We start from the raw sequence: 26,141 nt of genomic DNA on the forward strand, positions 1-26,141 counted from the left end.
TCAGCTCCACTTACCATATAGAAGCACTTTGTAGTACCTACAAACCTTTTTAGACTGCTTTCACCCTGTTCTTCAATGGTCAGGACCCCCACAGGACCACTACAGAGCATGTTTTATTCAGGTGGTGGATCATTCTCAGCACTGCAGTGACACTGACATGGTGGTGGTGTGTTAGTGTGTGTTGTGCTGGTATGAGTGGATCAGAAACAGCAGCACTGCTGGAGTTTTTAAATACCGTGTCCACTCACTGTCCACACTATTAGACACTCCTACCTAGTTGGTCCACCTTGTAGATGTAAATTCAGAGATGATCGCTCATCTGTTGCTGCTGTTTGAGTTGGTCATCTTCTAGACCTTCATCAGTGGTCACAGGACGCTGCCCACGGGGCGCTGTTGGCTGAATATTTTGGGTTGGTGGATGAATGATCCACCACCTAAATAATACCTGCTCTGTGGTGGTCCTGGGAGAGTCCTGACCATTGAAGAACAGCATGAATTGGGGCTAACAAAGCATTTAGAGGAACAGATGGACTACAGTCAGTAATTGTAGAACTACAAAGTGCTTTTATATGGTAAGTAGAGCGATAAAATAGACAATGTGTGTAGAAACATGGAGGTGGTTATAATGTTATGGCTGATTGGTGTACATTTGTATGGGATTCCTAGTGTACTAGATGTGTAGAAGAGTAGAATCTATTGTTGTGTGCACAAAATTATACAATAAGAAACGTGTTCCATGTTTTCAATATGTCATTCTGAGCTTCTCATAAACTCATTCTAGTATGTCTGATTTAAATAATAGATTTATTTATGGATCAACTAGTTGTATCATCATTGTTTTATGATTTGGTGAATTAGTGGTGGCAGCACACTTAAGAAATTGAAGCAGGAAGTAAAATCCACAGAAATGAATATACAGCAGATAGAAATTGGCTACTAGACAATGAAATTCTATAGTGAGATGATATTTGATGAGCAAGAGCAACAGAAGAGTTATTACCAAAAAGAATGTATTAATAACCTGACACCACAGGCCAGAACCATTATTTAAATGAATGAATGATTAACAGTGTGGCTCTTTATTATGATGTGTTTTATATACTGTATAGGTACTAGTATTACATTTGGAATTGTAGTCAAGCCAGTACTGTAAGAAAAGAAAAAAGAGAAGAAGAAAAGAACCTCCATGACTGTTTGTATTGGAGAGGTCTGTAGACCTGTACCGAGCAGCGCTGAAATATGTTTGATTTGGACGTGGTTAGAGTGTGGTTAAAACAGTCTTGGTCATGAACTATCCCACCGAGACTCTTATTGCCCTTCCCTACTGTGGAGGACTGGGTGTGTGGAGCAGGAATCAAAAATAATTTCATTAAAAGACCAGGGCTTAGACTAGATGAGGCAGCAGGTGGTTTTCATCATGAACAATTGTGTTTGGATGTTGGACATGGACTGGAAAAGGATCTTTATAGACAAAGAACTGTCAGCAGAACTGAACCATCACCTTTTCAACAAAGCATTTCTGCCCTTCTATACTTGTCCTGCTTGCAAAAGCTTAAGGAGCAACAACAGCTCAGCTACAAAGTGGTAGACCAAGCAAGTTTGCAAAACGGGGCAGTTAAATTCTGATGTAAATACAGTAAAGAATAAATAAATAAATAAATAAATAAAAAACAATTAATAAATATAATAAATAAATACATAAAATTTTAATAAATAATTTAATAAATAATTAAAATCTGCCCTTGGTCACAAGTCTTGCTAATAGGATCCAAACTGTCTTCTAAAGGACAGTGTGTGTCAGAGGCTTCATGGTATGGGCTCCCATAAATACATCTGTAATATGTATTTATAAATACATATTATTTGGTTGGTGGATCATTCTCAGCACTGCAGTGACACTGGCATGGTGGTGGTGTGTTAGTGTGTGTTGTGCTGGTATGAGTGGATCAGACACAGCAGCGCTGATGGAGTTTTTAAACACCTCACTGTCACTGCTGGACTGAGAATAGTCCACCAACCAAATATATCCAGCCAACAGCGCCCTGTGGGCAGCGTCCGGTGACCACTGATGAAGGTTTAGAAGATGACCAACTCAAACAGCAGCAATAGATGATCGATCGTCTCTGACTTTACATCTACAAGGTGTACCAACTAGGTAGGAGTGTCTAATAGAGTGGACAGTGAGTGGACACGGTATTTAAAAACTCCAGCAGCATTGCTGTGTGTAATCCACTCATACCAGCACAACACACACTAACACACCACCACCATGTCAGTGTCACTGCAGTGCTGAAAATGATCCACCACCTAAATAATACCTGCTCTGTAGTGTAAAAAAGTGAAAGCAGGCTAAAACAGTATGTACAGAAACAGATGGACTACAGTCAGTAATTGTAGAACTACAAAGTGCTTATATACAGGGGTTGGACAAAATAACTGAAACACCTGGTTTTAGACCACAATAATTTATTAGTATGGTGTAGGGCCTCCTTTTGCGGCCAATACAGCGTCAATTCGTCTTGGAAATGACATATACAAGTCCTGCACAGTGGTCAGAGGGATTTTAAGCCATTCTTCTTGCAGGATAGTGGCCAGGTCACTACGTGATGCTGGTGGAGGAAAACGTTTCCTGACTCGCTTCTCCAAAACACCCCAAAGTGGCTCAATAATATTTAGATCTGGTGACTGTGCAGGCCATGGGAGATGTTCAACTTCACTTTCATGTTCATCAAACCAATCTTTCACCAGTCTTGCTGTGTGTATTGGTGCATTGTCATCCTGATACACGGCACCGCCATTGGATGCACATGGTCCTCCAGAATGGTTCGGTAGTCCTTGGCAGTGACGCGCCCATCTAGCACAAGTATTGGGCCAAGGGAATGCCATGATATGGCAGCCCAAACCATCACTGATCCACCCCCATGCTTCACTCTGGGCATGCAACAATCTGGGTGGTACGCTTCTTTGGGGCTTCTCCACACCGTAACTCTCCCGGATGTGGGGAAAACAGTAAAGGTGGACTCATCAGAGAACAATACATGTTTCACATTGTCCACAGCCCAAGATTTGCGCTCCTTGCACCATTGAAACCGACGTTTGGCATTGGCACGAGTGACCAAAGGTTTGGCTATAGCAGCCCGGCCGTGTATATTGACCCTGTGGAGCTCCCGACGGACAGTTCTGGTGGAAACAGGAGAGTCGAGGTGCACATTTAATTCTGCCGTGATTTGGGCAGCCGTGGTTTTATGTTTTTTGGATACGATCCGGGTTAGCACCCGAACATCCCTTTCAGACAGCTTCCTCTTGCGTCCACAGTTAATCCTGTTGGATGTGGTTTGTCCTTCTTGGTGGTATGCTGACATTACCCTGGACACCGTGGCTCTTGATACATCACAAAGACTTGCTGTCTTGGTCACAGATGCGCCAGCAAGACGTGCACCAACAATTTGTCCTCTTTTGAACTCTGGTATGTCACCCATAATGTTGTGTGCATTGCAATATTTTGAGCAAAACTGTGCTCTTACCCTGCTAATTGAACCTTCACACTCTGCTCTTACTGGTGCAATGTGCAATTAATGAAGATTGGCCACCAGACTGGTCCAATTTAGCCATGAAACCTCCCACACTAAAATGACAGGTGTTCAGTTATTTTGTCCAACCCCTGTATATATACGGCATGGTGGCTCTGTGGGTAGCACTGTCGCCTCACAGCAAGAAGATCCTGGGTTCGATATCCAGGCGAGGCGGTCCGGGTCCTTTTTGTGTGGAGTTTGCATGTTCTCCCCGTGTCTGTGTGGGTTTTCTCTGGTAGCTCCGGTTTCCTCCCACAGTCCAAAAACATGCAGTCAGGTGAATTGGAGACACTGAATTGCCCTATAGGTGAATGGGTGTGTGTGTGTGTGTGTGTGTCTGCCCTGCGATAGACTGGTGCACTGTCCAGGGTGTTACCACCCCCCCCCCCCGCGACCCTAATTGGATAAGCGGTTAAGACAGTAAGTGTTAAGTTATTTGTTAAGTACAGCAATTACACCCTTCAGAACAAACAATTTGTTTTGTTAAGTAGACAAATCAAACCCCGCTCTGTACCACGCAACCTCCGAGCCTCTAGTCTCGCTCGACTTGAGCCCCCATCCAGGACTAAAGGAAGACAAGCATCAAGGCTGTTCTCTGTTCTAGTGCCGAAGTGGTGGAATGAACTTCCTCTGTCTGTCCGAACATCTGAGTCTCTTGCTGTCCTTAAAAAACTATTAAAAACCCACCTTTTTACTAAACACTTAGGCTGACTTGTACTTATTTACTAACATTTTGTTCCATTCTTTTCCATTTAAAAAAAAAAAAAAAAAAAAAGGCACTGGTTCTAACAGGTTTTAGCAGATTTGTGTTCTTTGACTGTTGTTTTCCTAAACTTGAGAAATGAAATGTTCACTATAGAAGCACTTCTGTAAGTCGCTCTGGATAAGAGCGTCTGCTAAATGCTGAAAATGTAAATGTTTTGACTTCTGTGTTTGCAAACCCTTAAAATAAGAATTCACTTTTAACCCCGACGTTAAGGATATAATTAACGTTATTGTACCAAAACCCCACATTAGACCTGTCAGCTTGTGCTCAGCTCTGAAAGATGAGCAAAAAAAAAAGAATTCAGGAGATCAGAACTAAACAGCCTTTTCTTGATTTCATGCCAGGCGTATCAAGCGCACCCCATTATCTGGGATTGTTTTCAATGTAATACCTGCAGATTACACAGATTTAATAGCAAACATTTAATTCTTACACAAACGTATCACACTGAACCAACACCTCTCAGCCTTGCTCTATCACCCACTTCTGCTCCATCCCAAAATTCTTCAGCCCCATTACGAAGCGCACCAGTGCCCCGGTCTGCACCAACCAGAAACCCAGACAGCAACAACAGCTGGAACGGTACATTGCATACACACCTCACAGTTTCGTGACTGATTTTTAATTAGAAGTTTGGCAGCTCCGTCGGCCTCGGTCACGGATCTGTTTGTGCAGGCACGAGAAGGCCCGGCCCATTTTTTTCCAACCCGTCTTTTAACACATCACTCATCAGCAGAACTATTCATAGCACTTTAGAGCCAAATGAATTTTACAAGTGCGAGCATGAGATAAGAGCGATTACATTTAGACTGCATGAATCAAACTCACTGTGACAGAACGGCTGATTAACTAATGTAGATCACGTCTGTGGAACACCGAAACTGAGGAGGGTCTCATCAACCAGAGGAAAAAACCCTAAACAAAAAAAAAGACACCAGACAAGACTGTACTTCACTGTTTTTAAGCTTTTAAAGTGATTATTAAGTTAAAAAAACACTTAACAACATTCAAACAATAGATATAATACCGTATTTTACAAAATCAAGAACTGACTTTTGATCAAGTTTGTAGTTACCTTCTTTTTTAAACATGTGTTAATCAGTGGCGGCTGCTGGTCTTTCAAAGAGGGGAAGCTCATTGTCGGCTTACATCATAAAATTTGTCCATTTATTTACACATAAATTCTGCCCTCTGTTCCTTTTACAAGAAAATGGCCTGAAATGGGTTACAGTTTGTCTTTCGACTTCACTCGCAAAATCCGCGATGGGACTGAAGCTCCCAGTGATTAAGTGACTAATGAAGTGTATTGTTTTGGCAATACGAATGTCCCTATTTGTCATGCCAATAAAGCTTCTTTTGAGTTTGAGTTTGAGAAGTGACGGTGTAGCACTCAAATGAGCTGTCAATCAAAACGGGATTCAGCCTTTCCACTGATCCTCCAATCATCTTGCAGAAGCTCAGCGTCCACACCCGCCCACAGCTCCATTCACCCCCAGAGACGCTCAGCGTCCTGTCAACGCAAAACCTCAACGCAGTCCCATAGAAGTAAAGTGACGCTCAGCTTCTGCGGGCAAATGCATTGACGCTACGGGAATGTATGAGTTAAGTTAAGAAAATCGAGAGATGTGTACATCAGATTCCTAGATTTGGATTATCCAATATTATGAAGATTTATAGAAAGAGACTTTGTGGAAAATATGCATTAATTGTAAATACTAAGTGACACACCTTGTTAAAAATGGTACTTTTTATATTTATTGTAAGATCTGGCTAATTAGAGAGTTTGATGGCTTTGTGGGTAGCACTGTCACCTCACAATAAGAAGGTCCTGGGTTTGCTTTCTGTGTCTTTGTGGGTTTTCTCCCACAGTCCAAAGACATGCAGTCAGGGTAACTGGAGATATTAAATTGCCACAGCCTCTTAAGATCCAAGCTTAGATCTTTTATGCATTTTTCGTTGTTTTACCTAATTCATTGTCTAGTGCAAGTGTTTACAAATGGGGACAACAGGTCTAAGTTAAGCAGAACAATGAAAAAAGTATTAAAAGAAAAAATGTAATGTCCCCATATGGACCACAGGGTCTCAAGAGGCTAGGGGAGAAAGTGTGTGTGTGTGTGTGTGTGTGCGCACATGTTTGCCCTGTGATGGACTGGCGACCTGTACAAGTTGGTTCCTTAATTTTGTCTAGTAAATTTTACCCACCGCGACCCTGAATCAGTATAAAGTAAAGAACTTAAGAACACCCATCTTTGAGCTGGTAAGTTTGTAGTTTCCCCACCCATAACAGTCAATTGAAAGGCACCCTCGTAAATAAATACAATGGCGCTCAGGTGGCACACCATGCTAGCAGACATCTCAAACTCATTAGTTCGAACCTCAATTCTGCTACCGGCAGGCTGGGCGCCTACACGAACAATAGTGGACTCATTCACAGGGAGGGCGAAGAAGGGGATTCTTCATAACTAATGCAGTTACGACCTTTGCTGGCTGATTGATTGATATGCGCCTGCACAGAGACGAGGGATCATGTGATCAGGGTGTATCTCTCCGTACACAAAGCTGATTCATTATGAATTGTCTTGTGCAGGTGAAAAGAGGCAGAAGGCTACTGCACACGTGACAGAGGGGGTGTGTGTTAGTCACGGCTCTCCTCAGCCAGGGTGGAGAGGAAGTGAAACGCAATCGGGTGATTGGATACGACTAGATTGGGAGGAATATATATAAAGTTGTATACACCGATCAACCATAACATTAAAACCACCTCCTTATTTCTACACTCACTGTCCATTTTATCAGCTCCACTTACCATATAGAAGCACTTTGTAGTTCTACAATTACTGAGTGTAGTCCATTTGTTTCTCTGTATGCTTTGTTAGCCCCCTATCATGCTGTTCTTCAATGGTCAGGACTCTCCCAGGACCACCACAGAGCAGGTATTATTTGGGTGGTGGATCATTCTCAGCACTGCAGTGACACTGACATGGTGGTGGTGTGTTAGTGTGTGTTGTGATGGTATGAGTGGATCAGACACAGCAGCTCTAATGGAGTTTTTAAAGACCTCACTGTCACTGTCACCACCAACCAAAAATATCCAGCCAACAGCGCCCCGTGGGCAGCATCTTGTGACCACTGATGAAGGTCTCAAAGATGACCAACTCAAACAGCACCAATAGATGAGCGATCGTCTCTGACTTTACATCTACAAGATGGACCAACTAGGTAGGAGTGTCTAATAGAGTGGACAGTGAGTGGACACGGTATTTAAAAACTCCAGCAGCGCTGCTGTGTCTGATCCACTCATACCAGCACAACACACACTAACACACCACCACCATGTCAGTGTCACTGCAGTGCTGAGAATGATCCACCACCTAAATAATATCTGCTCTGTAGTGGTCCTGTGGGGGTCCTGACCATTAAAGAACAGCATGAAAGGGGGCTAAAAAAGCATGCAGAGAAACAGGTGTACTACAGTCAGTAATTGTAGTACTACAAAGTGCTTCTATATGGTAAGTGGAGCTGATAAAATGGACAGTGAGTGTAGACAGAGGAGGTGGTTTTAATGTTATGACTGATCGGTGTATATTCCTATATATATAGAATATATAGGTTGGGTTTAGGTTGAACTGGTTTTGATTTGGGTTTTGAACCATAAAAAGTAAGATGTGGAAAATAATGCCGGTCCAAAATTTGGGAGTTGTTACCTGAAACCTTTCGACCCCTCAGGTCACCATCAACGCCATTCCAGGCCACTCGTGCAGGGGAGAGCGTACGGCCGCCGTGACGCATCGCCATCATTCAGCCTGCCACCGTGGACGAGACTTCATTAGAAAGGCTGCGACCTACAAATAGCGCGCCTGCCCTCCACCGCCGGCAATAAATTCCCAAAATGGCGCCTGCCAAGCAAGCTTCTCTCCCTCCTTTCATTAAAATAGTTAACACTCAATCAAGCAAGACACCGCACTCCCACACTCGCGCAAAACCTGCAGCCAGGCCCGCTGAAGTGACGCGTCGTCTTCATCTCCAGCCTGATTCATTATTTTCGGCTCGTTAATAATTCCAAACATCCTCTACGGTGTTGGGTTTTTTGGGCAGGATTTGCCAGAACCTTTCCGTGGCCGGCGGACCCGCGGGGAGACCACAGTGTCAGTCTGAGCTGTGCAACAGGACCAAATATTTAGCATAATAGCTAGTTACTGTGCTATCGGTGCCGGGGGAGGCCGTCAGCCCGGGCCCTCTGGCTAATTAAAAAGCCTGAGTGATTGTTTCCATGTACTGTGGGCACAATGCCGGGGGGGGGGGGAAGAGGACATCGCTGTGCCCCTTTAAATCACTCCTCATCATGAAACATGAGCACAGGTTATTAGGGGAAGTGCTGACTAAGCATTTACAGGGTATAACGTGAAAGTGTGAGACAGGCGGACAGACTAATACTGTACCACATCTCAGTCGTTAGATGAACCCGTGCTTATAAACAGTTCTATAACAATACATCTATAAATTAATTAAATAGGAATTTGCAGATCGGTCAAATTTTTGTGTTTCAGCCACAGCAATTGCTAACAGGTGTAATAAATTAATTATACACCGATCAGCCATAGCATTAAAACCACCTCATTTTTTCTACACTCAGCTCCACCATGTAGAAGCACTTTGTAGTTCTACAATTACTGACTGTAGTCCATCTGTTTCTCTACCCCCAAAGGACCACCACAGAGCAGGTATAATTTGGGTGGAGGATCATTCTCGGCACTGCAGTGACACTGACATGGTGGTGGTGTGTTAGTGTGTGTTGTGCTGGTATGAGTGGATCAGACACAGCAGCGCTGCTGGAGTTTTTAAACACCTCACTGTCACTGCTGGACTGAGAATAGTCCACCAACCAAAAACATCCAGCCAACAGCACCCCGTGGGCAGCGTCCTGTGACCACTGATGAAGATCTCTAAGATGACCGACTCAAACTGCAGCAATAGATGAGCGATCGTCTCTGACTTTACATCTACAAGGTGGACCAACTAGGTAGGAGTGTCTAATAGAGTGGACAGTGAGTGGACACAGTATTTAAAAACTCCAGCAGCGCTGCTGTGTCTGATCCACTCATACCAGCACAACACACACTAACACACCACCACCAAGTCAGTGTCACTGCAGTGCTGAGAATGATCCACCATCCAAATAATCCCTGCTCTGTGGTGGTCCTGTGGGGGTCCTGACCATTGAAGAACAGGGTGAAAGCAGGTTAAAAAGTGTGAAGGAAATACAAAGTGCTTCTATAGGGTAAGTGGAGCTGATTAAATGGAGAGTGAGTGTAAAAACAAGGAGGTGGTTTTAATGTTATGGCTGATCAGTCTATAACACAACATGTTTTAAAGATTCCCCACTATTTTTGTCAGATATTTAGTGCAATTTTAATAATTCCTAAACATCAAAAGTTCCTAAACATAGAACCTCTTAGTAAATCACAATATTTCTTATTATTTTAGATTTACTCTAAGAACACAGTCACATCAAAACTGGCTCCATACATGCACTAAATTATTATAACAATAAAACACACACACACACACACACACACACACACACACACACACACACACACACACACACACACACACACACACACACACACACACACACACAAACAAACCTAAGGACACCTTAGTATCTCCAATTGAACTGACTGCACGTCTTTGGACTGTGGAAGGAAACCGGAGCTCCCAGAGGAAACCCACACAGACATGGGGAGAACATGCAAACTCTTCACAGAAAGGACCCAGACCGCTCCAGCTGGAATCAAACTCAGGACCTTCATGTTGTGATGTGACAGAGCTACCCACCGAGCCAGAGTGCACTTTTACCTTATTAGGACGTTACACAGGCCTTGTTTGGTCCTTCCCCTGACTGACCTCTCCCTCCCTGCCCCACTGCCCATGTATTTAATCAGCATTGCTCTTTTTACTGCAGGACGGTGGCTCATGAAGCGGTCTGGTGAACCCAAGCGTGGAATAAAAGGCATTTGTGCTGACTGAGCTGCCGCCACGGTTGAAGCAATGAAGGTAACTGCTGCCATCTGCCTGTCAGGGGTTAAACTACAGAAAAATCCCCCCTCACACACTGTGGTTCCATTCATGACAGAACAAGTAGTTACTGGTTACACAAGATTCATCAGTTCAAGTTTAATGTCAAACACAGTCATGGACAATTTTGTATCTACAATTCACCTCACTGCACGTCTTTGTACTGTGGGAGGAAACTGGAGCACCCCGAGGAAACCCACACAGACACGGAGAACATGCAAACACCACTCAGAAAGGACCCAGACCGGTCCACCTGGGAATCGACCCCGGGCCTTCTTGCTGTGAGGCGACAGTGCTACCCACCGAGCCACCGTGCGGTTGTTCCAAAAGTGTTCGTGGAAAGTGGGGGGTGGGGCTGCTTTTAACAGTCTGCTCTATAGCTTTAAAAAACATTATATGGAGAAAGAATATACAGTACAAAGTTGAAATATATACACCGATCAGAAGCACTTTGTAGTTCTACAATTACTGACTGTAGTCCGTCTATTTCTCTGCATGCTTTGTTAGCCCCCTTTCATGCTGTTCTTCAATGGTCAGGACTCTCACAGGACCACCACAGAGCAGGTATTATTTAGGTGGTGGATCATTCTCAGCACTGCAGTGACACTGACTGACATGGTGGTGGTGTGTTAGTGTGTGTTGTGCTGGTATGAGTGGATCAGACACAGCAGCGCTGCTGAAGTTTTTAAACACCTCACTGTCACTGCTGGACTGAGAATAGTCCACCAACCAAAAACACCCGTAGGCAGCGTCCTGTGACCACTGATGAAGGTCTAGAAGATGACCAACTCAAACAGCAGCAATAGATGAGCGATCGTCTCTTACTTTACATCTACAAGGTGGACCAACTAGGTAGGAGTGTCTAATAAAGTGGACAGTGAGTGGACACGGTATTTAAAAACTCCAGCAGTGCTGCTGTGTCTGATCCACTCATACCAGCACAACACACACTAACACACCACCACCATGTCAGTGTCACTACAGTGCTGAGAATCATCCACCACTTAAATAATACCTGCTCTGTGGTGGTCCTGTGGGGGTTTTGACCATTAAAGAATAGCATGAAAGGGGGCTAACAAAGCATGCAGAGAAACAGATGGACTACAGTCAGTAATCACATGGACAAACAAGGAGGTGGTTTTAATGTTATGGCCTATAATTTCCTTTTATCATTGATTTATTACACCTGTTAGCAATTGCTGTGGCTGAAACACATGAATTCAATAATTAGAAGGGTTGAACCAGTACTATACCTTCATTACACAGCGATGATTTTAGTCTTTCCAGCTTTTTTAGCCGACCGATGTACCAGTTCATCACTACTCTCTTCCAAACAGAACAGAAATGACCTTCCATGTTTGATGAGCCTGCACACAACATTTTAATTTACTCTAATTGGCTGTATGAATCACCGCTGGGTTAAATTACATGAACTTTTAATAACTTCCAGAGAGCCACACACAAACCTTCATATATTTTCCACCTCGGTAACACAGGCAGACATGGTCATCTTTATTTTTCTGCACATTCTATATAAGGTTTTAAGAGGCTTTCTGTATATACAAAGGATCAGCGAATGATAATACATGATGATAAAACACACCAAGCTACATAAATTACTGAATCGTTCTCTGCTATTGTGTTTAACCGCCGTGTTTAACCGCGTCTGAACTATAACTCACGGAAGGATTTGCAGCATTTGACTCTCGAAGAACGCCAGACAGGAAACATATAAAGCACTAACGTAAATAGCAATCAGATGGAGAGTAAACCAATCAAGCGCTTTGCTCTCGTACACACAGCAGACGATTAGCGGCTGGATTTCCTTCCAAGCCGGCGCGGCAAATCAAGGCAACCCTCGGCTCACGCTACGCACAATTAGTAGCTTGTTTTACTTTAATTAAATCCAAAACCCATTCTGGAAGTACATACTGTCAACAAGCTGGATCCCTCCAGCACCCTCCCACAGGTGCTTTCAAAGGCTTGCTTACATGGGTTCGAGCCATTACTCAGCGAACGGCCGTGTGTGTAGAACAGCAAATCATCCGAGTGTGTCAGTCAAAACAGTCGTGCATGATTCAGATCAGATTTTGGTCACGGATCTGAACGGGGGATAAAAGACAGATGACAGACTACTGCTGGACTCGCATTGTTCTTCCTTCTGATATCTGCGTTTTCATAAACAGTTGGCACAATTATAGGGCTGGTTTCAGTGCTGTACGGCTCCAATAAACCGAATTCCGTCCTTTATCTATTATTTATTTTTTTATTTTTTTATTTTTTTTAATTGCTCTGCAAGGCTAAAAACGTATGTTTTTTTTTTTTTTTTACCTCAGCTTAGGAATGTCCATTATCGTCGATACCAAGGGACATAAAGTCTATTACAGTTTCCCTCAGCCCATGGCCGCCAGCCCACGCAGCTGTGTGGTTATGAGGTGGCCTACAGCAAATAATCTTCTTTTTACCCTGACTATAATAGGGTAGCTCAGTTGTAGCTCAGCAGTTAAGGCACTGGACTAGTAATCATGAGGTTGCCGATTCAAGCCCCACCATCGCCAAGTATCCACTGTTGGGTGTCTGCTGAATGCTGAAAATGTAAATGTAAAATATAATATCTTAAGATGCTGGGTATTTTGCAAAGTAGTCCAACATGTTTTCATTGATGTGACGGAGAAGCTAAGGAGCTCATGTGGCTAACAATGTTACTCAGCACATGGCCGCCAGTCCATGCAATTGTTTACCAATAAAACTGTGCAAAGTTTTTAGTGCATGGGGTTAAGTTTAGACTGTGGTGGTTACAAAGTGGTACTGAGATCATCTTATTTTTAACCTAATTATAAAATCTTGAGCATGGCAATTTATAAAAGGAGTCCAAGATGTTTTTATTTGTGAGACATAAAGATGGGATTTCTTGTAAAATGCACATATTTAAAGACCCGTGTTTAACCTTTGCATTCAACCTTTCTTCCTCTGCAACAACACCACAACACCACCTGTATTTAGCTCTCTATCTATTTCCTCGGCTGCTCCCGTTAGGGGTCGCCGGTGGATTGTGATCCGCATTATTGATTTGTCACAGTTTTTAAGCTGGATGCCCTTCCTGACACAACCCTCCCTATTTGTCCGGGCTTGGGACCGGCACTACAATGCACTACCTGTGGGGCGTCAGGGATTATTGATGCCAAGGGACATGAAGGCTATGGCGTCTGTTACGGACCAGCTAAAGAGCTACTGTGGCGCATGGTTTCGCATAGTTGTTTGCTAATAAAATTGTCCAAAGTTTTGATGCTACATAGTACATTTTAGTCTGTGGTGGTTACAAGGTGACTTACAGTGAATAATCTTGGTTTCTTTTGCACTAACTATCAGCATACTGTAAATTACTCTGGCTTTTTTTTTTCATTTGTGGGATGTAAAGATGGGGTCTCTGTATACCACTACACCACCTGAATATTTCTACCTTAGCTTAGAAACGTCAATTATTATTGATGCCAGGGGACATAAAGGCTGCTAGGAACCAGAGTATGGGGCAGTATTCAAATGGTGGTTACAAGGCTACTAACCCTGGCTATTTAGCAAAGGAGTCCAACATGTTTCCATTTGTGCAGTGTAAAGATGGGGTCTCTTGGGTGCATACGCACACAGCAGGAGAGATGTAACCTGCACATATTGTTGATGCCAGGGGACGTAACGGCATCTGTGACAGACCACCTGAAGAGCTACTGTGGCTACAAGGTGGTTATAAGATTAATGTTTACCTTATATAATATACTTACTATAATATTTTAAGATGCTGGCTATTTAGCAAAGGAGTCCAACATGTTTTCATTTGTTGGACGTAAAGATAGTGCATACACATGTACATACATACACAGCAGGAGGAATGTAAACCGCACATATTCAAAGACCCGGGTTCAACCCCTGTACTTTCTCCCTCTGCATACCACGACACCACCTGTATTTAGCTAAACTTTACAAACGTATGGAATATTTTGACCTTGGCTTAGAAATGTCAATGTTTATTGATGCCAGGGGACATAAAGGCTATTAGGAACAAGAGTGTGGGGCAGTATTTAAGTTGTGGTTGTTACAGGGTGATCTACAGTAAATACTCATGTTTCTACCCTATCACCATCTATCAGCATACTCTAATTTACACTGGCTATTTAGCAAAGGAGTCCAACATGTTTCCATTTGTGCAATGTAAAGATGGGGTCTCTTGGGTACATACACACACAGCAGGAGGGATGTAACCTGCACATATCATTGATGCCATGGGACATAAAGACTGCAGCATCTGTGACAGACCAGCTAAAGAGCTACTGTGGCTACAAGGTGGTTATAAGATATGTAATATTTTAAGATGCTGGCTATTTAGCAAAGGAGTCCAACATGTTTTCATTTGTTGGACGTAAAGATGGTACATACACATGTACATACATACACAGCAGGAGGAATGTAAACCACACGTATTCAAAGACCCGGGTTCAACCCCTGCACTTTCTCCCTCTGCATACCACGACACCACCTGTATTTAGCTAAACTTTATAAACGTATGGAATATTATTACCTCGACTTTACCCCCCACACTCCTCGCCCCCCACCAAGAACCATTTTCCTGATGTCTGAGTATTAATGCATTGACAGCAGGCCCACGCTAAGCAAACAAAAGAATCAAGCCACAGTTCTGGGCTTACGGAGAGCGTACGGTTTCCCCCTGCACACGACCGCCGGCCCACACAGCTGTTTCCTGCTAAAATTACACCAAAATTCAATTCAGACGCCTAATGTTTCAGACAACCAAATTGCTCCGAGGTTTGCCCTGCCTTAAGAAAGAATGAAACTTTCCACAAACGCTGTAGCTATACCCCACGAGGAGACGGCAAGCAAACACTGTGTGAGTGTGTGTGTGTGTGTGTGTGTGTGTTCCAGTCTTGTTTTGTTTTCACATTTCCCATTTCCCCAGTTCCTAGAAACACTTGCAGTAAGAGAGATTTCACATGCCGGATCTTGTTAGCAAAGTACAGAAGTGGGAAAACACACAACACTAATAAATATTCTTAAAATAAAATGAAATCTGAATAAACATCACAAAGTAAGGACACACAACACATGTGGACATATTCTTTTATGGTGCATAGAGTTAAACAGCAGCGTAATCATTGTCTAAGTAAAGCGTCTAAATAATCTGCCTTATAAATCAATATCTTATTAGAATCCTCTCCACTTAGGCAGCTGCCCATGTAGGCAGTAGGCAGCAAGGCAGCTCACTAGTTTTTTGAACAGACCCATTGACTCCACAAGACATGAAAAGACTCCTGAAGTATCTGGTACCAGGACGTTACCAGAAGAATCTGCAACTGTACGTAGTGCGTCTTGGTGCTTTAAGCAGTGACAGTGAGGTGTTTAAAAACTCCAGAAGCGCTGCTGTGTCTGATCCACTCATACCAGCACAACACACACTGACAAGAATGATCCACCACCTAAATAATACCTGCTCTGTAGTGGTCCTGCGGGGGTCCTGACCATTGAAGAACAGGGTGAAAGGGGGCTAACAAAGCATGCAGAGAAATAGATGGACTACAGTCAGTAATTGTAGAACTACAAAGTGCTTCTACATGGTAAGTGGAGCTGATAAAATGGACACAGTGTAAAAACAAGGAGGTGATTTTAATGTTATGGTTGATCAGTGTATATGAGAAGTTTAATATGTTCTCCTTATCGTGGGTTTTCTTTGCGTACCCCAGTTTCACCCCAGCGCCCAAAATATATAATTGTATGGCTCACCTGGATCATTCTTGGCTAACTAAGCTTCCTCTTTCTGTAGGTTTTTCTGTCTGGTCATGTACCGCACCAAGGGTGAGGCATCAACAATTCATACCTGCTACAATATCACACCCCTTTATAGCAGACTCAGACATGCACCGTTCCCATCCATGCACCTGAAAATATTCACCTGACTATAAACGAGAGCCAAAATTAGAGCCACTGAACACACAAACTCTCACTGTCGGCTAGACGGTCATGTCTGAAAGTTAAATATAACAGCTTTATTAAAGATGTGCTGAAAGGTGAGGGTCGTGTCCTGGGTGCTTCTGTCTGTCTCAGTCGTCTGTACTTTCTCTCTGTCTGTGTTTAGGTATCGGTGTGGATAGTAATCCTGTCAGTGATAGATGCTGCTGCTGGTGTTGACGGAAAATTTTTGTTTTGTGTGATTGGACTGTACTGATATCTGATGTCTGTTTTACCACCACTTAACAGACATCAGATATCAGGGTTGCCATGGGTTGCCATGGGTCTGATTTACTGGGCGAAAGGCTGGAAACACCCCAGACAGGTCGCCAGTCCATTACAGAGCAAATACACACACACACACACACACACACACACACAAACACACACTTAGAGCAATTTTAGTATCTCTAATTAACCTGACTGCAGGTCTTTGGACTTGTAGGAAGAAACCGGAGCACCCAGAGGAAACCCACAAACTCTTCACACAATGGACCCGGAGCACGCCACCTGGGAATCAAACACAGGCCTTTCCTGCTGTGAGGCATCAGCGCTACCCACTGCATCATCATGCCGCCCTGTTTATTCATTCATTTATTTATTTGTTTATTAATTTAATTAATTAATTTATTTATTAATTAATAATAATTGCTGATTCTGATCAGGGTCACTGTAGATCTGGGGCCAGAAACACTGGACGCAAGGCTGGGATCCACTCTGGACAAAGCATCGCTCGCTCGCTCACTCACTCACTTACTCACACTCACTAATATACTTATTTAACCCACTTACTTATTCACTCACAACCGGAGCATCAACTGACATCAGTGCCCAAATGTACAAATTCTGACTTTGACTGAAAAGGCACAAATTCCCACAGACATACTTCTCCCACAGACAGACCTTCTCAGAAGAGTGACTGTTGTAACTCTGTATAAAGATCACACAAAAATCTATTTTAATACTAATTGTTTTTGAAATAGGATGTCCAACAAGCTCATAGTCAGGTGTCCAAATACTTTTGGGTATATTGCATATATTTTATTTATTTATTTATTTATTTTCAGTTGTTAATAAAATTACATTTTCAGAGACACTTAAATGTCTCCAGCCTCAATACTGGAGATCTGTACTGGAGAAGGTGGGCTGGTCCTTGTAAAAGTGATACGACTCTAACATCTCCATCCTGTGCGGTCCAGCAGCGGTCCACTGTGAGCCACCAGGACAGGAGTGATTGCACCAGGACGAGGCGTGGGTCCATAGGAAGCACTGTGTGCTGAAGATAACAACACCAGTGTGTCTGTACGAGGCAGTGTGTGTGTGTGTGTGTGTGTGTGTGTGTGTGTGAAGAGAGTGTGACAGGACCAGGCCTCCCTTTCCTCTACACACTGTTGCATCCTGCCTGTGTGCTGTGCTTTAATGGCGTTTAATGAGGTACCATGTGACCCTGAACTTCCTGCCTTCTCACACAGTAAGAGACAGTCACACCATTCCAAATTCACACCGGTTTCAGGCACATCATTAATCATTTACTAAATGTGTGTGTGTGTGTGTGTGTGTTTGCAACAGGGATGGACACGCCTCTCTGTTGAATCGCAAGGCAAATCCACACACCCGCACAAAGGGTAGGGCATCTGTAGCTTAGCGGTTAAGGTGCTGGACTAGTAATCAAAAGATCACTGGTTCAAGCCCCACCACTGCCAGGTTGCCACTGTTGGGCCCTTGAGCAAGGCCCTTAACCTTTTATTGCTTAAACAGTATACTGCCATAAAACTGTAAGTCGCTTTGGATAAAAAAAGTCTGCAAAATGCCAGTAATGTAAAGGTAAATATCCACAGCCAGCAATGGTGACAGTGAACAGAACAGGGATAGTGCAGAACTAAGATTTGTCTTAACAATATGACAGGTTGGTCTCGGTGGTCTGTATGTGACAAGCCAGCTTTTGGAAAAAAGAAAAGGACCTCCCAAGGTTGTCGGTCCCCTACCAAGTGTCTCTCCTCGCGTATACCATGGATTTACAGGCAGGGTCCAATCCCTAATCTGCTCCCCCATGGTGATTCCATCGTGAGGTTAAAAATGCCACAAAACTGGAATGAGCTGCCACAACCCGAACGGCCAAGTATCACAGCTTCAGAGAAAAGCAAACATGCCAACACAAATGCTGGCAAGTCTGAAAGGAAGAAACCGTAAGACATAGAAAAACTTCCACCTAGAGTGAATTAACATGCATTGCACACCAGTAGAAGACCAGACCAAGCAGCCCAGTATCACAGCTTCAGAGAAAAGCAAACATGCCAACATAAATGCTGGAAAGTCTGAAAGAGAAAAACGACAATATATAGGAAAACTTCCACCTGGAGTGAATTAACAGACATTGCACCCCAGTGGAAGACCAGACCGGACCGTGCGGCCCACTGTCACGGACAGTGGGCCGCACACCATTGCACACCAACAGTGGGCCGCTCGGACCGAACTAGACCAAGCGGCCCAGTTTCACAGTTTCAGAGAAAAGCAAATATGCCAACACAAATACTGCCAAGTCTGAAGGGAAGAAACCGTAAGATATAGAGAAACTTCCACCTGGAGTGAATTAACAGGCATTGCACGCCAGCGGAAGACCAAACTAGACCAAGCGGCCCAGTTTCACAGCTTCAGAGAAAAGCAGGGTTGTGCCAACAAAGATGCTGGCAAGTTTGAAAGGAAGAAACCATAAGATATAGAAAAACCTCCACCTGGAGTGAATTAACAAACATTGCATGCCAGCAGAGGACCAGACTGGACTGTACGGCCCAGCTTCACAGCTGCAGAGAAATGCAGGTGTGCCAACAAAGGAGGTGGCAAGTGTGAAATGAAGAAACCGTAAGATATAGAAAAACTTCCACCTGGAGCAAATTAACAAGCATTGCCTGTCAGCTGATAACCGGAGCGGACTGAGCTCCCCTATAAAAGCAAACATGCCAACAAAGATGATGGCAAGTCTGAAAGGAAGAAACTGTAAGATATAGCAAAACTTCCACCTGGATTGAATTAACAGGCATTGCACACCAGTTAAAGACTGGACTAGACTTTATGGCGCACTGTGACAGCTTTAGAGAAAACATGGTACAAACATGGTAACATGGTACAAACATGGTAACAAAGATGATGGCAAGTCTGAAAGGGAGAAAACACAATATATAGGAAAACTTCCACGTTAAGTAAAGTAACACTAACGAGGCTCAAATCAAAAAGAGACTGACACTATTAATCATGTGCGCCTCCATGCCCCCTCTGCCAGCCCAAATGGCTATGCAAATACACACAACTCAAATTCTTTTACCAGATGAGACACATTACAGTGTGTCTCTCAGCAGTTAAGATACTGGACTAGTAAGCCAAAGGTTGCGGGTTCAAGCCTCACCACTACTAGCCTGACACTGTTGGTCCCCCGAGCAAGGCCCTTAACCCTTAATTGTTTAGATTATATACTGTCCCAGTGCTATAAGTCGCTTTGAATAAAAATGTCTACTAAATGCCGAAAATGTAATGTAAATGTGTCTCAGCAGTTAAGGTACTGGACTTATAACCAGAAGCTTGCTGGTTAAAGCCCCACCACTGCAAAGTTGCCACTGTTGGACCCCTGAGCAAGGCCTTTACCTCTGAATTGCTCAATAGAATTGTAAGTCGATGTGAATAAAAGCGTCTGCTAAATGCCGCAAATGTAAATGTGTTGTGTTAATGATGCCATTTCAGTGAAGCTGATTTCCAGTCCATGGAACAATAGGTGCTCTCTATGTCCGGGCCTCTTTGTTTAGTCTGGTTGATAGATAAAAGAGCTGAACTCACACACCTCGTGTGACACCTGCTGATCCGACGAGGAATGACAGGACCAACCTGTGCCCCTCTATAGAACATCAGAGAACCAGCTATCTTTTGCTTAATAGTCCAGTACCTTAAATGCTAAACTACACTTGTCCTAGTGCCGGGATTATTCCTGCCTTAGTGGACAATATGTCGGGGTGACGCCATATTGGTGAACCCATCGCCACTGTGACTACAGTATAGCAGGTAATGTAATTATTTTAAAGATGAACGATATGACCCACGTCTGCCCCCAAGTAGGAATCTGACATCAGAACTGGGGAGCATTTATTACACCTGTTTAGACTTTTTGTTTTATTAGGGAAACAATGCATCCGATTTCCAGTAGACGATCCCATTTGGGAGGATGAGGGATCCCTGAGGAAAAGAACGAGCTGATAGACTTCCCTCACACACAATCGTTTCCATTTCGGGTGGCTGAAATAGACCAGAATGTGGGAAGAGAAGGAAGGAAGAGGTAGAACCGAGGCACACCGGGTAAACTGCACATCTTCAGGACGTCCACAAGGACAACCACAACACAGAGCGAGACGTTAATGAGAGTGGGCGGTCCTTCATCATCCTGAAGTGTAGCAGAATACGGTGTCCACTGACTTCATGTGTTCTCTTAATTATCTCTCATTTGGGTTTCGTACACAATCATATTTATGCCTCTCTAAGATAAACTGGTGTATCCGTCCTCCTCCGAGCTTGACAAACCACAGTGGTCAGAACTATTTCCTGCCCTTACAGCCCACAATCCTGATTGGTTCACTGAGTTACTGGACTTTATCTCTTGCCAGTTACGGTTCAGTTTTAGCAATGTGTTCTGGACAGCAACACGTGTCCTGGAGACCTGGGGTCCATCCTTGCCCTTGGTGGCTGTACGTGAGGGGTTCTCACATGTTTCCTCTAGTGCCTGTGTGGACTTCCTTAGGGTATTTGGGCTTCATTCCACCCCCAAGATAGAGATTTACTCATTCATGCACTCACTTTTTAAATTGCTTATTCTAATCAGGGTCTAGGGGGGCACTGGAGCCTATCCCGGCTCTCAATGGGCACAAAGCACACAGTAACACCGTGGATGGAGTGCCAGTCCATTGCAGTGCAGACACAAATCACATTCACACCTTAACACACACACACACACACACACACATCTAAGAGCAATTTGTAGTATCTCCAAATCTCCAATTAAACTGACTGCATGTATTTGGACTGTGAGAGGAAACCAGAGCACCGGAGGAAACCCACCCAGGCACAGGGAGAATAAGCAAACTCCACACAGAAAAGACCCAGACCGCTCCACCTGGGAATCGAACCCAGGACCTTCTTGCTGTGAGGCAACAGTGCTACTCACCATGACCCCCAAAATAGATTTACTTTATGCTAAAATTGTAACTGTGTTTAAAAGTGTAAGTGTGTATTACTGCCTTGTGCCCAGTGGTACTGACTGGCATGGTGGCACAGCTGGAAGAGTGGGTGCTGGAAACATGGGTTTCATCCTTGCCTCTGGTCACAGTCCTCTTCAGTTTTATATAGGTAGGAAACAGCCATAGTTCCAGTGTAGTGTGTACCCACATATTTGTACCTCAAAAAATGTAATAAATTTACTCACCCAAAGCAATCAAAGGGCAAATCAAGGCATATTCATACAATGGATATTCAGCCAAGTACTGAGGGAGGGGGGTTTCAAATTTGTAATTAAAATTGCTAGTTTGTATCAAAAAATATTATTTCTCTGTTTACTCGGACGTCTTCTTGTATGTTGTCCATACAAGAAGACACATCATCTGAATACCTTTTAATGTAAGGGAAATTAAATATTTCACATTGTAACTGTACCTGTAGCACGAGGCTCTGGTTCGTCTCCAGGGACTGAAGATTATTCTTCCTGCTTCTGCCTTAGAAAACAGACACCGGTCCTGAACTCAGTCGTTCAGCCTTTATTCATTCACTCGGTTCCTACATTAAAGACTGAAAGACAGGACAGGGTGAGTAAATTACCAATAAAACTGGACTGTTAAGAGTAATCAGGCTTCTGTTGTACCTCCTTGTTTGTTTCTCCTACTGCTCTTTTATTTATCTGAACCTGTGCAATGAACTGTGAACTGTTTTCCTACCTCTCCTGCTTGATACAGACACACTGACATCACTGGTCCAGCTCTGACTTTTTTTAATGGAGGATCATAAAGCTATCATTGCTCATCAAGCACGTCTGTCTTTGAAGTTCTTTTATTTGCTTCATTTACAAAGCCAATACTTTTGTGGTGTACCTCAAGTGTGTATTCTAGGTCCCACAAATGTATTTATGCGACAAAGGGAGTTCTTTTCGAATGTAATTACATTTTATTGACTTTTAATTTGTATAAAGATGTGCAAGTGGAATCTATTTGCTTGTCAGTGTCAGTTTGATATCTGAATTAGAATCCTCTCTATTTAGTCAGCTGTCCAAGTAGGCAGTACTCACTAGGTTTTCAGACAGACCCATTGTGTTCTGTTGCTTATTAAAAATTATTCACATTAAATCTGATTCAGAGCTACGTCAGCCACACCTTTATTCACCATGAAGTCGATTTCTATCTCACATTTACCGCAGGCCGGTTTTACTAAGGTAACGAGGTAACACTGGTCAATCAACATTAAATTTAGCTCCAAGTGCACTGATTGCTGCTTTAACCAAAAGGCCAAATGAAGCAAACATCTGATCCAAAACTCAGAGCCAGGAAAATGAAATGAGTTCTGATTTTGAGCTGGACCCCTGTCACATACAGTCCTCTTTGTTAAGCTGTAATTTTATGTTGACTCAGACGTGGCTGGCTGGTGCATTAGGAGCGACTCTAGTCACAAACAGCCTGTTCTGTTCGGCTCATTCCCTTCTGCCCTTCACTCGTTCTGAATACTTCAAATGTTCTATTGTCCCACAATTCCCTAATTAAAACCTTTAAATGCTGTTTTTCACTTTGTATTGTCTGGAAACGTTCATTGTTTTACTCTACATTAAGACTAAAAAATTTTTTTTTTTTTTACCTTACATCATCCAAATCACTGCTTACTGGACAATAGTGTTTTTAAATAACGTGTCCACTCACTGTCCACTCTATTAGACACTCCTACCTAGTTGGTCCACATTGTGGATGTAAAGTCAGAGACGATCGCTCATCTATTGCTGCAGTTTGAGTTGGTCATCTTCTAGACCTCCATCAGTGGTCACAGGACGCTGCCCTCGGGGCACTGTTGGCTGGATATATTTTTGGTTGGTGGACTATTCTCAGTCCAGCAATGACAGTGAGGTAATTAAAAACTCCATCAACATTACTGTGTCTGATCCACTCATACCAGCACAACACACACTAACACACCACCACAATGTCAGTGTCACTGCAGTGCTGAGAATCATCCACCACCCAAATAATACCTGATCTGTAGTGGTCCTGTGAGAGTCCTGACCATTATAGAACAGAGTAAAAGCAGGCTAAAAAGGTATGTACAGAATCAGATGGAGTACAGTCTGTAATTGTAGAACTACAAAGTGCTTCTATATGGTAAGTGGAGCTGATAAAATGGACAGTGAGTGTAGAAACAAGGAGGTGGTTTTAATGTTATGGTTGATCAGTGTATGCTATAGATATAAATAGGCATCTTCCAAACAAACAGCTCTGCTAAAGCCATCAGTAAGTTCTCCACACCCAGACAGTATCCTGACTCTGCTAATTAATGCGTCTGATCACACCTTTGGGACTCTGTAACCCCCAACCCCAGGAGATGATTGTTCGCTGCTAATATAATCAACTTCCTGATACAAACACTGACCTAATAGTGGCTTCTGTAAAGATGTTTTGCACAGTTCATCTGAGATAATGTGACTTTAAAGCTTTAATAATGATAAATCTCATTTAAACATATTCAAATTCAGATACACAGCAAAATCTTTCATCTTTTTTAATTCTGTTCAGGATGAACTTACTTTTTTTCACTGGTCAGGGGTCTGAATTCTGTGTTCTTACATCTACATGCACTGACCTTTAATACTAAAGGTTTCCGGGTGATGGCTGTGCCATAAGTTCCAGCTTTATAAAGCTCACAATTTTTGGGGGTTTACTCAAGAAATCGTACTTTGGACAGGATGCCAATTTATTACAAGGCCTCAGCAACCCCTTCACTCTAGATATAGCCAATCAAGTCTGGCTGATAGATAGATAGATAGATAGATAGATAGATAGATAGATAGATAGATAGATAGATAGATAGATAGATAGATAGATAGATAGATAGATAGATAGATAGATAGATAGATAGATAGATAGATAGATAGATAGATAGATAGATAGATAGATAGATACAGTGCCTTGCAAAAGTATTCAGCCCCCTTAAACTTTTCAACCTTTTGCCACATTTCAGGCTTCAAACATAACAATATGAAATTTTAATTTTTTGTGAAGAATCAACAACAAGTGGGACACAATCGTGAAGTGGAACGAAATTTATTGGATATTTTAAACTTTTTTTAGAAATAAAAAACTGAAAAGTGGGGCGTGCAATATTATTCAGCCCCCTTGCGTTAATACTTTGTAGCGCCACCTTTTGCTGCGATTACAGCTGCAAGTCGCTTGGGGTATGTCTCTATCAGTTTTGCACATCGAGAGACAGAAATTTTTGCCCATTCTTCCTTGCAAAACAGCTCGAGCTCAGTGAGGTTGGATGGAGAGCGTTTGTGAACAGCAGTTTTCAGCTCTTTCCACAGATTCTCGATGGGATTCAGGTCTGGACTTTGACTTGGCCATTCTAACACCTGGATACGTTTATTTGTGAACCATTCCATTGTAGATTTTGCTTTATGTTTTGGATCATTGTCTTGTTGGAAGATAAATCTCCGTCCCAGTCTCAGGTCTTTTGCAGACTGCAACAGGTTTTCTTCCAGAATGGTCCTGTATTTGGCTCCATCCATCTTCCCATCAATTTTAACCATCTTCCCTGTCCCTGCTGAAGAAAAGCAGGCCCAAACCATGATGCTGCCACCACCATGTTTGACAGTGGGGATGGTGTGTTCAGGGTGATGAGCTGTGTTGCTTTTATGCCAAACATAACGTTTTGCATTGTGGCCAAAAAGTTCGATTTTGGTTTCATCTGACCAGAGCACCTTCTTCCACATGTTTGGTGTGTCTCCCAGGTGACTTTTTATGGATATCTTTGAGAAATGGCTTTCTTCTTGCCACTCTTCCATAAAGGCCAGATTTGTGCAGTGTACGACTGATTGTGTCCTATGGACAGAGTCTCCCACCTCAGCTGTAGATCTCTGCAGTTCATTCAGAGTGATCATGGGCCTCTTGGCTGCATCTCTGATCAGTCTTCTCCTTGTTTGAGCTGAAAGTTTAGAGGGACGGCCGGGTCTTGGTAGTTTTGCAGTGGTCTGATACTCCTTCCATTTCAATATGATCGCTTGCACAGTGCTCCTTGAGATGTTTAAAGCTTGGGAAATCTTTTTGTATCCAAATCCGGCTTTAAACTTCTCCACAACAGTATCTCGGACCTGCCTGGTGTGTTCCTTGGTCTTCATGATGCTCTCTGCGCTTTAAACAGAACTCTGAGACTGTCACAGAGCAGGTGCATTTATACGGAGACTTGATTACACACAGGTGGATTCTATTTATCACCATCAGTCATTTAGGTTAACATTGGATCATTCAGAGATCCTCACTGAACTTCTGGAGTAAGTTTGCTGCACTGAAAGTAAAGGGGCTGAATAATATTGCACGCCCCACTTTTCAGTTTTTTATTTCTAAAAAAAGTTTAAAATATCCAATAAATTTCGTTCCACTTCACGATTGTGTCCCACTTGTTGTTGATTCTTCACAAAAAATTACAATTTCATA

The sequence above is a fragment of the Trichomycterus rosablanca genome, chromosome 4, assembly GCF_030014385.1.
Source record: "Trichomycterus rosablanca isolate fTriRos1 chromosome 4, fTriRos1.hap1, whole genome shotgun sequence".
Taxonomy (NCBI): Eukaryota; Metazoa; Chordata; class Actinopteri; order Siluriformes; family Trichomycteridae; genus Trichomycterus; species Trichomycterus rosablanca.